The sequence below is a fragment of the Podarcis melisellensis genome (genome assembly GCF_964234715.1).
Source record: "Podarcis melisellensis genome assembly, chromosome: 10".
NCBI lineage: Eukaryota > Metazoa > Chordata > Lepidosauria > Squamata > Lacertidae > Podarcis > Podarcis melisellensis.
Genome location: NC_138542.1, coordinates 1,047,719 through 1,061,528, shown reverse-complemented (window position 1 = coordinate 1,061,528; position 13,810 = coordinate 1,047,719). Strand labels below are relative to the sequence as shown.

Below are 13,810 nucleotides of genomic sequence, written 5' to 3'. Positions count from 1 at the left end.
GAACATTCTGTACAGTGAGAATAACTTTCCTCACCAGTACTAAGTTTTGCAAACTTTTTTGTCTTCTCTTCACAATAAGTATCATCTGTGAGAGCTGCATAATGAAGTCTACACAACATAGAAAAGAAATCTCTAAATGGTACTTTTATTTTACTAATGAGTTTTCAACCATATAGAGAAATGCTAAATAACATTAAAGTCACAGTAAAATATCCACTTCAACAAATGGTCTTTTTCAAATTCGTACAAATGAATAGCTTCTACATTTGGGGAGGGGGGGGAGTTTCTTATCAAATTGCCGCTTGAATGATGAAGTGCACTTGTTTTTCTAGGACATTGTGTTATATTAAGTTGGATAAAATAGGAAGTGTCTATGAGATTCTTCAATTCCAAGAATATCTTTATTGAAAATGCAAGTACAAATTAAAGGAGGGTGATGATTTGATATTCCAAATTTGGAATTATATTACCAAGCTTATTTAATATCAAATGCTAAATACAGTGGTACCTCGGTTTACGAACTTAATCCATTACGGAAGTCTGTTCTTAAACTGAGGCGCGCTTTCCCTAAAGAGGTCTCCTGCCACCGGTGCCCTTCCACCTTTTGGCTTCCATCCTTACACCAACGTAAAGTTCACAAACCAGGACACTGCTTCTGGTTTTGTGGACTTCGTAAACCGAATCGTTCGTAAACAGGGCTGTTCTGAAACCAAGGTACCACTGTATTGGAAATCTAAAACCAGTGTAAATTTTCTGACCTGGGCAATTTTACACTATGCATATGCAGCTCCTTCGGGTGGGTGGACAGCAATAGGATCAAAATATGTTAGAACTTGGGGTTCTCTTGAAACAATTATATCAGTTAGATATGGAATATAATGTCTCGTAAAAAAAAAATTGGATCAATTTTCCCATGCTAGATCAATTTTCCCATGCTGTGGGTTGATGCAACCAGATCCTATTACATTATCATGTTAAAATGGATATTGTAGAGTTGGAAATAGTTCTGAAAGGGAATGGAGCAACTCCCCTAGGATGGAGGACTTCAGTGTTTGGGACTTGTTAGTTTAGAGAAAAGGCAAGTAAGAGGTGGCATGGTACAAGTTTATAAAACGAAGCCCGTCCGTCCCCCTTCACTCATAACACTCATGGACATCCAGTGAAGCTGAATGGATTCAGGACAGATAAAGTTATTTCTTCACACAGCACATCGTTAAACGATGACATTGGCTCCCACCAGAGGCTGTGATGCCCACCAACCAAGATGGCTTTAAAAGAAGATAGGACAAATTCATGGAGGAGAAGAAGGCTATCAATGGCAGCTAAGCCTGATGACTTTGTTCTGTCTCCACAGTTGGAGGCAGCGATGCCTCTGAATACCAGGAGGGGAGAGGGCTCTTGTTTTTCTGCAGGCAACCCATTGGCCACTGTGGGAACTGGATGCTGGTCTAGATGGGCCATTAAATAACATGTGCTAAAAATAAAGTTTTATTATGGAAATGATAGTTGTTATTTTAAAAAGCCTGTCCCCGCCCTTTCCCCCACTGTTGGGAAGAGGCGAAAGCATTTCATTTAGCTCTTCGTTTACTAGTTCCACAGTGTTTTATGTCTTTATTACAAGGGATATATGGGGAGCCTTCCAAGTAGGGAGTAGAAGCCATCCCAGAAGAAAGCATTTTAAATTGGTTTGTAACTGACAATCAAATTCAGATAAGGAGGAATGAATTCAGCACCTATATGCTTGGAGAAGCTGTTTCTATCTGCCAGGAGAATTTAAGTATTTGGGATGTTTACCTTTTTCAGTCTTTGTTTGGTTTTCATTATGTTGGTTTCGTCATTCCATTAAAGGATTTGTACAGATTGTAAGAACTGCATCCCCCACTTGGCCTTATCTGCTTATATATCATTAAGCCTAGTTTGATTAATTTTCTCTCATTAGGTAAGAGGAAGGTTATGCTTACTTGACAGATTTCAGAGAATGGGAAAACAGTATGCTGACAGTAAATTATTCAAAACTGGCAGGCTTTGTTCAGGTTTCCACACAATGATTTCACCATCAGGTCTTGGATGTTTTCATGTCTGGTGACTGGCTAGTTTGTGTCAAAAGAGCAAATTGTGCTTTTGGAATCTTTACCTTTTAACACCATGATACTTTTATGGTTAATGACAGGCTTTGTGGGAACTATGGTAAGGATGAAAGTAATTTCCTTTTGCATTTTAAGGCATTATTCTCAGACTCTTTTGACTTGGGCTCCCCTTCTAAACTTGTTGCCTTTTCCAGAACGCTCGCATGCCCAATCCTAGTGCCCAGTGACAACACCGGTCCTGAAAGACCTACATTGGCTCCCAGTACATTTCCGGGCACAATTCAAAATGTTGGTGCTGACCCTGAAAGTCCTCAACGGCCTCGGCCCAGTATCCCTGAAGGAGCGTCTCCACCCCCATTGTTCCTCCCAGACACTGATGTCCAGCTCCGAGGGCCTTCTGGCGGTTCCCTCACTGTTAGAAGCCAAGTTACAGGGAACCAGGCAGAGGGCCTTCTCGGTGGTGGCGTCCGCCCTGTCAAACGCCCTCCCATCAGATGACAAGGAATAAACAACTAACCGACTTTTAGAAGACACCTGAAGGCAACCCTGTTTAGGGAAGTTTTTAATGTTTGATGTTTTAACTTGTTTTTAATATTCTACTGGGAGCTGCCCAGAGTGGCTGGGGAAACCCAGCCAGAGGGGTGGGGTATAAATATTGTTGTTGTTGTTGTTGTCCTTTGCATACATTCTGCTGCTGTTCAAAAATATATGTGGATTGGGTGGAAGGATATTTTCGCTAGGATTCATCTACCCTTCAGTAGAACCTCTGCACAATGACTTTTGGTTGTGCAGCAGGGCTTGCCCTCTTCTCCTTCCCTGTGCCCTCCCCCCAAACGCCTCTGCGAGGGTCAGGAGCAACCAACCCACCCACCCACCCCATAGAACAACTGCCTTAGTGTGAATTCAGTTCCTCTAATTAAGAATATTTTAACAGAACCACATCTATTTTTTTCTCCTCTCCCTCTATGATGCAGCAGCTTGCACTGTTTCCTTCCACAGAGGAGAGGAAGCTATTGCTAGTTCTCTTATCAGCAGTTGATCACTGCCAGAGTTTATTCCACTCTTTGAGAAGTTGGACTTAAGCTAAAGAGAGGGAAGCAAAGCTTAGAACACCAAGCTATTAAAAAGTGGAAATTGACAGAAGGCTGGAACCCTGGCAAATTGAATAAAGGTAGTTGGCAAAATGAAGTTAGCATGCAAAATTAGCTATTGAAAGGAAATTTGAGCTTCAGCATATTTTTGTGGAGAAAATGCAGAACTTAAGTACACAGACTGGACTGACTGGATTTCTCTACCAAGATGGGCATATATCTGGATTGACATCATTAGGAGTGTGGCAAATACATATTGGTATTGTCTGAAATCTGATAACAGCAAAAAAATGAAGTTTTATATAGTCTATACTTACAAATGGGCGCACAATTCAAATTGCTGTTGATGTGCAAAAGGAAAGTGTAAGTTGCTTTCCAGTTATGGTGCATAGATGACTGAGGGGGGAGGATGAAAGCTGCCACACAGGCCTTTCTTCCTCTCCTCCCTCCCAACAAAGCCAGAACCAGCACCCTAAACCAGCCCTGGGCAGGGGAGGGGAAAGGCAGGCAGGAGCAGGAAGGGCACAGCAATGGGAAGGGGCTCTTGGCAGGAAGGTGCTGGTGCTGGTGGTCAAGAGGAGCGGTGGAAGTCCTGGCTTGCTGGCAAAAGCACTTCACACCCTTGTTCGCTTCAAGGGCGGGGAGCTTTCTTTCTTATGTTAGTGGTAAAGCTCAATTCCATTAATAAAAAATAAAATTTAGAACAGAGATAGACGGGTTGCTGCCATTAATTAGGGGGAAGGTTTTTCTCTTGAATGCAGTTTGTTGCCTTGGACAAGTGACTTACCTTGCAGGATTGTTGGAGGATAAGACGATGTTCGACTGCCCCTCTTGGAGGCAGTGTGTCTCTTAATGTCAGTTTCTAGGAATTGCAGGTCTGGAGAGTGCTGTTGTGCTCAGGTACTCCTGTGAGCATCTGGTTGGGCACCTTGACACTAGGGCTGCATCTACACAGCTATAAAAAAAGACTGAAGAAAAACATTTTAAAGCTCACAATGTAAAATTTCATATGTTCTGGTTTCAGCTCTACAGTGCCATCTGGTGTCACAGTGCTGTAACACATTTATAACAGTGCTTTGTTTTGTTTTGTTTTGATTAATGTAGCTAAGTCCTTGGATGTTAGACCAGATAGGGCTTTGGCCTGATCCACAAAATGCAGGCAGCAGTGTTAGAAACTCAGATATATAATCTAATCGCCAAATGGCACCTTAAATCTAGGCTGCGGTCACCACAATGGAATGTCTAGGCACCGTCCCCCGATGGCATCATCATCATCATTATTCATTCTGTTTCTATATCACTTTATATTTTAAAGAACAAATCTCAAAGTGTTTTACACTAAAACATCAGTCAAACAATTCAGAATAAAACCGATTCAAGATTCAAGGAAAATATTTCAGATCCTTCTCTAGGCGACATTTTGCTTTCTCCAGTCGCCAGCCTGGCACCTAGAGATCTCCACTTGGTCACAATTGGACCTGCCCCAGTCACAAAACACACCTGGCTAATTTCGAACACTGGCAGGAATGTATGTTTGTCTTAGCACCCCTGAATCCCAGTGGTTATAAGTACATGGGGAGAGAGAGGCATAAGATTGCAGTGGGGAATATAGTTACTATAATTACTTTGTGGAACTACAATTTTAATTCAATTTCTAGTTAATTACATAATAGCAATGCCTTAGCAGCAATGAGGACAGCACAGCTATATTCCAAGAGTGGTTGCTGATTGGTTTTTGGCAAGCATGATTTCAGCTTTCTGTAGTTTTGCCAAAGGTCTGGCACTAGTACTTTGAAATCTGACAGTGGTGGAAATGACAATTGTTGACTTTAAAAACAGCAAACCCCCCTCACCACCAGCAATTGGGTGGTGGACTGCAGTTTTGTGGGGAGTGGACTTCAACTAAAAACATGGCTGCTAGTGCCTCTCATTCTGTGTCCCTGTTCCCTGTGTATGCTTCATCATTTAAAAAAAAATGAACCAGGGGTGCCAATTGTACCATTATGGGGGAAGGACTTGAAAGGGCATGGTTATTTTTTGTATTGGGTCTGGGGAGGTGTTCCTGAAAGGTTATTATTCTTCTGTATGTTGATTGTAGTAGCTGTACTTTGCATATCAAACTTATTAAAATGGGAAAATTCAGCAGAGCAATGAATCCTGCCCAAAGTGCACAGCATAACATTTCTCTGTTTTCAGTACAAACCCGAGTTCAAAATGAGTGGGGAACAGAGTGTTTATGTATGGTACTAGGAATGTAAAAGTTTGATAAAACAGTGTTGCTTTATCTGTATTCCAGGTCTGGGCCTGGTGTCATATAGTGGAAAAACACCGTGTGGTATATCCTGTCGTTTGCTGACAACTAGCAATCTAATACTAGACTTCTCAATCCCAAACAAACAGTATCGTAATTTTCTGTCGGCTGCACAATACCAGCAGTACTCTGTCAAAACATACTTTCAAAGATTAACATTAGAAAGGAAACTTGCAGAACAAAGAGCAGGATTGTAGCCAAGCTAGAGTGCTAACTTTTTGCCTTTCTCTTGGTAAAGTAGCACATTGGTATACTTTAGTACAGTTAATAATGTTGATGTGAAAAGCTTTGCTTGGCGTCACTCATGCAAAATAATAATAATAATAATTGTACATAATATTCTATATTTTTCCTCATTTACGCAACAAAATGTTTTAAGTCCTGTTGTGTCTTCTATTTCTGAGCCAAATAGTTCTCGACACCAAACAACAACGCTTCAGGCAAACTGCCAAGAATGAGAGTTTCAAACGTGTTCTAAAGGAGAGGAGCGGTTGAGCACATACTTCACCCATACGAAGCCACAGGTTTCCCTCATTGGCATCTATACATGAAAAGGATGTTCTGGAGAGCCGTAGCCGGTGCAAGCAGAAATGCTGAGTAAGATGCACCACCGACATGACTCTGCACAGACCTGATTTTAAAATGGCAATATGCAAGAAGAACTTACCTGTGTGAACTGCCATGTCGCCGGTTTCAGCCAGCTGTGCGTGCTTGACCTTGGCCATTGATTTCTAGCATGATCAAGCTGTATGTTCATGTTGTTACTTAATGGCAGCTGATGTAGAACACTACATAGCTAATTTTTTCTTCCATTGATAGCATTTAACTGAAAAATATGTACCAAGAGTGAACTGTAGGTTAGGATATTATGGGCACCCTCCCTTTTCATGTTCTGTTTAATTAAACATTTGAAACTATAGCCTGGAAAGTATAACGTACGGATTAGGGTAAACATAAACTTACAATGCTTGAGAAACAAAAGCCCCCCTTCCAGTTTAGTAGTTGAGGATTAATAGTGTTACTAAAGTTGGGATAAATCTATTTTTAAAAAATGATTATCTAAATGATACACATGCCTCTTATTTGAAAGAAGAGTATCACATGTAAGCAATTTCCTCTTTATTGTGCAAAAATGATTGCAGCTCTTGAGATAAATTTCCTTCTGTATAAAAATAACGTACCTATACTAAAGCTAATCTGTAACATGTATGCATGATTACCATTTTAAAACCTTATTACTGTGAGTACTTCATCAGTACTCACTGATGAGTACTGATGCACTGATCAGTACTCACTTCATCAGTACTCACTGCAATAAATCACAATAAAAGAGTATTTCCAAGGTATGTGCAGCAAATGTTATATCACATCTGAGCATAACTGTCAATCAGATTCTTGTATTCTACAACTCATAATAAAATGAAAATTAATTATGTTTGTCTCTTCCCCTTCCCCTTCAGTTGAAGTGCATAGGCTTCATGGTTTGCCCTGCAGCATATATATTTTTAGACTGAGAATAATAACTAAATTTGGATGTGGGTTGTTTTTTTAGAACTTCTTTAAATCCCTCAGCATTTCCATATGCCAGGCTTTAAAGTGGTTGAACTGGTTTTTAACACAAGAGTATCCTAGCTTTCAAGTTCCTCAGAGCTGTTTATCAGGCAGCACGTGTTCTGAGCTTTGCACTGTAAAGTTTGAAGGAAAATATTGGTGAAGGGGGCTGCTGTAGACAAGATGAGGAAGCACTTTTTGAGGATCATCTTCCTGACTAAACACCTTCTTATGGCAGAATTTTGCTGCACCTTCTTTAAATAAAGTGAAATTCTGAGTTGAGGATTTCTGGTCTGCAAACCACACTTGTTTCATTGTTGCACACTGCATATTTTCTCACTAAGGCCACATGTGCAAAGCTTGTAAACCACTGTGTTAAATTGGCTTTACATTTTGAAGTCACCTCCCTAATACTTTTTTAAATGTGCATTGTTACTTTTTCCTGTATTGATTAACCTGAAATAACATGGCTTATGTTAGGGTCTACTTCTTTTCTTCTTTATCCACTGCTCCCAAATGTTTTGGATATATTTTGTGTAGAAATATATTTTGTTAAGGAAAATTGGGCTTAGGTGGGTTATCCTTTGTTTAAAATCTTTGGTTTCTGAAATGACTATACTGTCTTTTTTGTGCAAAACAAAACATTGTTTTCAAGCTTGCTGGCTTGTTTGGGGGTTAGTTAGTTTTGGCAGGCGGCAACTTTTTTCCTTTTAGCATTTGAACTCAAAACTGTAATATAGCTAAGACTTTTGGCAGGTTTCCTGAATGAGAAAGCAAAGATAAATTTTGGCTCCAGAGAAAGAAGAGTTAAATTGCTTGTTGCTGAAGCAAAGCAGATCCATTCATTAGTGTTTCAGAGGAAAAACAGTCCAAAATGTCTTCAATCAAGTTGCTGCCTAACACACTAAGAATAAAATAACATTGCCTGACATTTCTACATAATATGTAAACCCAGCTAAGAAAACATCATTCTTTTCATAAAGTTCTTGGCTAGAAACTATTTTTATATCTAGATGCAGAGAATAGATGTTAGTTATAAGGTGAACAATTTTTGATGCAAATAATCTTGTGTTTTGGAAAGCCTGGTTTTTGTGTGTGCCAACGTTCACTCTTCTGCAAAATATTAAATATATTGGGGATGTACAAAAAGTATTTAGATGAGTTTGTGGCTTTTCTATAGAAGAAAAGCAGGTTGTCCTCATGAGGCTCCCCCATGCCGTTTTGTAAAAAGGAAGGTATGATGTCAACAGTGTGAGGGCCAAGTGATGAGGAAAGAGATAAGTCAGCTGAACGTACCTCCACAGATGATTCCTAAAGGGTACACACTGTCCCTGGCCACATCCGCCACAGATATGCTCTCACTCAGTGAACAGGCGATTTTCACCAGTACTATTCTATCTCGCTTTAAGGGCCTGGTCTGTCCAGCGGGGTGGGGGGTGAGGAGAGGAGAGGATGTGTCAGGCACCATTGGGCAAGATGGGAGGAACAGCTGCCAATCCTTGAATGCTTTCTCGTATTCTTCTAGTGGCTGGTCCCTTAGTCATAAATTACTAATAACAGAGCTATCTCTCCTGAACCATAACAGACAGATGACTCTCCAGACTGCATTTCAAAACTTGGCTTGGTCTCTTGTTCCACTGACCCAGCCATGTTTGCTAACCATATTCTTGACCTTTAATCTTCCAGTGAAGCAAGTCTACCAGTCTAGATGTCACAGCAAACTGTAGATGGCTTGCAAACCATCGTTTGCAGACTGCTATCAAATCCATGTGTCAAGTCATTTAGTTAGTGAATACTTGGTTGCTATTCCCTTTAAAGCATCGCTGCACATTCTCCAAACTGCTTATGTTTTCATTTGATCTTCTCTTTTAGTATCACAAGATTAACCCTCTCTTAGAAGGGAATTTGCTTCCATTAGCTGCAACTGGCACAGAATTCTGTAGCGCACGTTGCTCCAGTTCTGGCTCACCTGGATTGGTGTTTCCTTTCAGACCCAATTCAAGATTATGGCAGTTACCTTTAAGGGGTTATCTTAGAACTGTTCCAGTATGTTTTCTTGCCCATTCTTCCTTGTTCTGCACTCTTCTTTTGCAGTTTGGAAGTGTCAGTGCTTCGGAATACCAGCTGCTGGAAAAGACAGGAGAGGAGGCGGCTCTTGGAGGGAGGGAGGAAGGGGAAAGAGAATGTTAGCCGCTTTGAGACTCCTTAAAGGGAGTGAAAGGCGGGATATCAAATCCAAACTCCTCTTCTTCTTCTTCTTCTTGTGCTTGAATCCTGTTTGAAGGTTTTCCACAAGCATCTGGTGGGCCCTTTGAGAACAGGATGCTGGATTAGATGGGCTATTGGCCTGATCCATCAGGCTCTTCTTATGTTCTTGAGGCAGGGTGTTTGTGTGTTTCTGAGTATTCACCTTGTGGAATTTCCTCCCTAGACAATTCTACTAGGCCTCCTTCCTAACCCTGCTGCTAAGATAAAACCTCTCACTCTCCTCCTTTTTACTATTTTAATTGATCTTATTGTTGTTTAATGCTTAAAACAATCAAAGTGTTTTCCCCTGAATTCTGACGACAAACCCCTTGCCTGAAGGGTTACAATCTTAAGGAAATACACAAAGGGGGAAATAGGATGGGGGTGGCAGTAGTAGTTTATAATAACAAGCTTTAAAATTGAAGCTAGATATGTGAGGTGGTTGATATAGATGTCAATCCCTTTCTATTTGTCAGAAGAGTGGTCTGTGTTACTCAGCAAACCAAGGTATGGCTTAGTGAGACTGCATGTGCTTCTGGAGGGGACCTTTGCGCCAGTTTGCTCCTCGGGTGTCCTTTGACTCATGAGGATAAAGGGTACACATGAGTTGTATTTTGGACAATATGCTAAGCCAAACCTCAGTGAGGCATGGCACTCAAAAGTACTATGGAGCAGCAAAGCGCTGTGAGCTCCTCTCTGGAATCCCACAAGTTTTTGTAGTCTCACTAGGACAGTTGGGCTCACTGCATCATGCGCAGCAGCTGGATTTTTTTACCTTGTTCTGAGTATATGAAATGCATATAATGTTGCTTATAACTTTGCAGTGAGACTCATTAAAGATTCAAGGTTTTTTCCCTTTATGGTTTTTCCTATAAACCTTCAATTTTTGAGGGGGAGTATAAAGATGGGGCCAATTTTCTAGGTATCTTCTCATCAGACTGAAAGTTGTATGCTGAACATATCAACTTTGGCCTTCTTCACTATGTCAAATGTTTGCAAACTGGATTTAGTAACCATATTTTTTCTTGTTAAATTTGCATACTGCACTTCATCCATAGATCTCAGAGTAGTTCACAACATAATAATTAGAATATAAAAGCTTGAAATACATAATAAAAAATGAGCAAAACCAAACCAATAATCCCTCCCTCCCACAACATTGGATGTCAATTGGCCAAAGGCCTGGTTAAAGAAGAACGTTTTCACCTGGCACCTAAAGGTGTATAGTGAAGGTGCCAGCTGAACCTTCTTAGGAGGAACATTGCACAAACGGGGAGCCACTGCAGAAAAGACTCGTTCTTATGTTGCCACCCTCTGGACCTCTCATAGGGGAGGCACATGGAGAAGGGCAACAGAGGTTTTCAGGGAGGGAAGTGTGATGAACAGGGTGACATTTCAGCTCAAACATTGGGATAATAGAAATGATTTAACAATGCACACAGCATCCTATTGGCCAGCACCCCAGCCTATCAGGAGCCAAATTTAGCCCTCACTATTTTCACTGCAAAGGGGCTATAGAAAACTCTGCGCACAGTATTTTTTAAATTGTGGCAGCCTTTCAAATGATAGCTTAACCTGCAAGGCCAGGAAGAAATCCAAAAAGGGCAGGGTAGGAAAACTGAAGCAAGCAAAGCAGAACAGCCAAAACCCCCCTCCAAAACAGCAAAAATCCAACAAGGTAAGAATTGCCAGAGCAAGGCAAGCACCTTGAAGAGTTGGACCAGATCAACAAGTGTTGGCAGCTGTGGCAAGCTGGACTGCGACATGTCTGATGATCCGTGTGATACAGAAAGCTTGGAAGAACCTGAGCCATCCTGCCATGCGAGGAAGCCGAAAACATCTCGTTCTTGCCGGGCTGGGCTGGTATTCCCTGTAAGCCGCATTGAAAGATTCCTCCGGAAGGGTGACTACGCAGAGCGCATTGGATCAGGATCGTCTGTGTACATGGCTGCAGTGCTTCAGTACCTGACCTATGACATTATGGATATAGCTGGGAACATTGCTAAAAATGACCACAAGCGCCGAATTGCCCCCCGGCACTTACAGAGAGCCATCAGTGATGATGCTGAGCTCCACTCTCTGCTTGGAGGGATCACCTTCCCCCAGGGGAACACCCTGCCCAAGACTAAGTCCACCGCATCAACCAGGAGGGGGAAGGGAAAGAAATCTGGCAAGGCCGTCAGAGCTCAAAATGTTGTTACTGCATAAGCAAGGGTAATACTGTTTTTCTGGACTTGAGATTGAGCCTTTAGTACTCAACAACATGGTCTAATAAAAGCTGATCTGACCATTCCTTTTGCTGTGTGAATGTTTTTCTTTCCATGTGAGTTAGCCAGGCAATTATCATTGAGCTGGCTATTATTTTGATAGGACTTCAAGGAGTTCATGTTTTGTACAGCAAAAGCGTGTTACTTAGACCTAAAATGTAGGGTACACCCTAGTGTGAAGCAAGAATCCAGCATCTGGTTGCTTTTCGATTCTGACACCTATGGCTTCATTGTGAGGTTGACACTTTTTCATTGCTTTTTATAGTTCCATTTCAGAACTGTAAATAAAAAAAGTATGAAAGCCTATTAAGACATCAAAGCCAAAATTCTTCCTAAATACAATTGGAACCTCCCCACAATCACACCACATAGGAAGAAAGTAGTATCTGATCAGTACCCTGTTTGTGTGAATCTGGTGGTTTCCTGAAACTACAATAGAAAACATTAATTCTTCCCAATACTCTTGAAAAAACAGAGTTGGATCATGAATGTCAAGCAGATACTTCACTTAAAATCAGATGGCGTTAAGAACATGTGTTACTCTCACCTATTTCCATAATGAGGTGACAGGGTAGATGCTCAGGATTCCTCTCTAGTAATGTCTGGGCCATGATAATGTATGTTGAAACCAAAGTCCCACTTGCCTTGAGTGCTGCTGCCTGTACATGAGTCCAGTTATGGCCAGAACATTCTTCCCTTTGTGCCAGAGTTCTACAGAATGTGGTTGATCAGTTAGGCTTTTCTGATTGCATCTTCGCTTCAGAGGGAACATTTAACCCTAAACTTCACATTTTTCCTGGATTAAGCTGGTAGGCAGTGGGCATTCTGTGCTAAGACTTTAAGCTTAAGAGTGGCATTTTAAGAAATTGAATTAAATGAGCCATCTGCTCCATTAGTTTGCCGTCTGGGGTTTCCTTTTCTTCTGAATTGTGATGATTTGGGGTGTCCTGAGGTACCGACCAGTGTGATGAGCCAAACAGCTTTTGAAATGCTCCAGGATGGGTTGAAAGGAATAGATGTTCTGAAAGAAGGAAAGATTGTGAGGATCCTTTTTGGATGCTTTGGCATCTAGAGACCTACCTGTCTCTTTGTAAATACTCCTCAGGATGGGAAAGTGCTGGACCTTGAATTGGTGCCAAACAAGGTGCTGTAGCCAGTAGGTATGGATGGATCGATGTATTTCTGTTCTGAGTCAATTTCACCTGTGCTGAATCATAAGTTCATTTTGTTCCATTAAACACACACACACACGGTATTTCAATTGTATGCATATGTATTTGCCCCCCGCCCCAAATGCACATTTTTCATGTGGTCTAATCCATCTTCAATCCATATGAGATTTATATTTGTGCAATTTTAAAAACTGAAACAGCACCACAGAATTAAAAAATGTGTAATCCAATTTATAGCTGTGTTCCAAACTGCATATATGTCTAGGGCCAGCAAATTGGATCACTTCACTTCAGATTGTGAAATGAACGGATTTGCTCACCTCTGCCAGCCAGCTATTCATGAGAGAGGAAATCAGTGGATTGCCTACCATTGCTGCTAGAAAGAAAAGAAAATAAGACTTGTTGTTTAGCTCTCTAGGCTACCGATGAAGATGAGGAAAGCCTAGGAGTGATGTCCATCCAACATTGGTTATATGCAGAAAACAGATCATAAGAGAAAAAGAAGAAATAAGGAAGATGTAGCCTTGGTTTGTAAAATCCAGTTCAGATACAAGTGGTATTTGTTGGACTTAAGCTGGAAAGTTTCACCCCTCAATGATGGAATGCTATTAGGGGTGGGGGCATGGAATGTGCACAAAATGGAGCAAGAGAAAATCAGGAGACTCAATAATGTGACTGTACTAAAAAGACAAGGGTTATTTTGGATAAAATATTACTTCCTTGGAGGTTGTTCTGGTTTTTTACTTAAGATTACTTAAAGCCATACCAAACAAGCAGATTCGTAATACAATTTAAGGTCTGGGAGGGCAAACCCGCCTCTATCTTTTACATCTGTAAGTATTTTATGTTTTATCCTTGGACTTTTGCCCCCCCCCCCCCGATAAATCTTAAAATCTCTTTCTGCCATTTTTTAAAGCATTCATCAGGGACTGGATGAGATTGGACAAGCAAGAGGCATTAGAACTATAAGGTTATGACAACAGATTTGGTTGGCATGCATATTTATGGTACCGGAAAGGGAAGATTCATAGAAGCTTTCACAACCATAGAATCAGGAAATCATTAATGAGAGTATGGGAGAGAT

At 41.0% G+C, this 13,810-nt stretch overlaps 1 protein-coding gene across 5 annotated transcripts in view; it reads left to right on the top strand.

Moving 5' to 3' along the window:
* Positions 1 to 13,810, top strand: part of RASSF8 (Ras association domain family member 8) — a 100,718-nt gene that overhangs the window by 65,123 nt on the left and 21,785 nt on the right. The window contains exons 1-2 of one of the 5 annotated variants that reach the window (XM_081927842.1): positions 2,960 to 3,258; positions 4,612 to 4,706. The exons of 1 other annotated variant lie outside the window; for it this stretch is intronic. The gene's annotated coding sequence lies outside the window, so the exon portion shown is untranslated. Of the gene's footprint in view, positions 1 to 2,959; positions 3,259 to 4,611; positions 4,707 to 5,972; positions 6,087 to 12,292; positions 12,364 to 13,810 lie in introns of those variants that run through there. 3 more of the 5 variants (XM_081927843.1, XM_081927844.1, XM_081927845.1) reach the window with 3 other exon arrangements.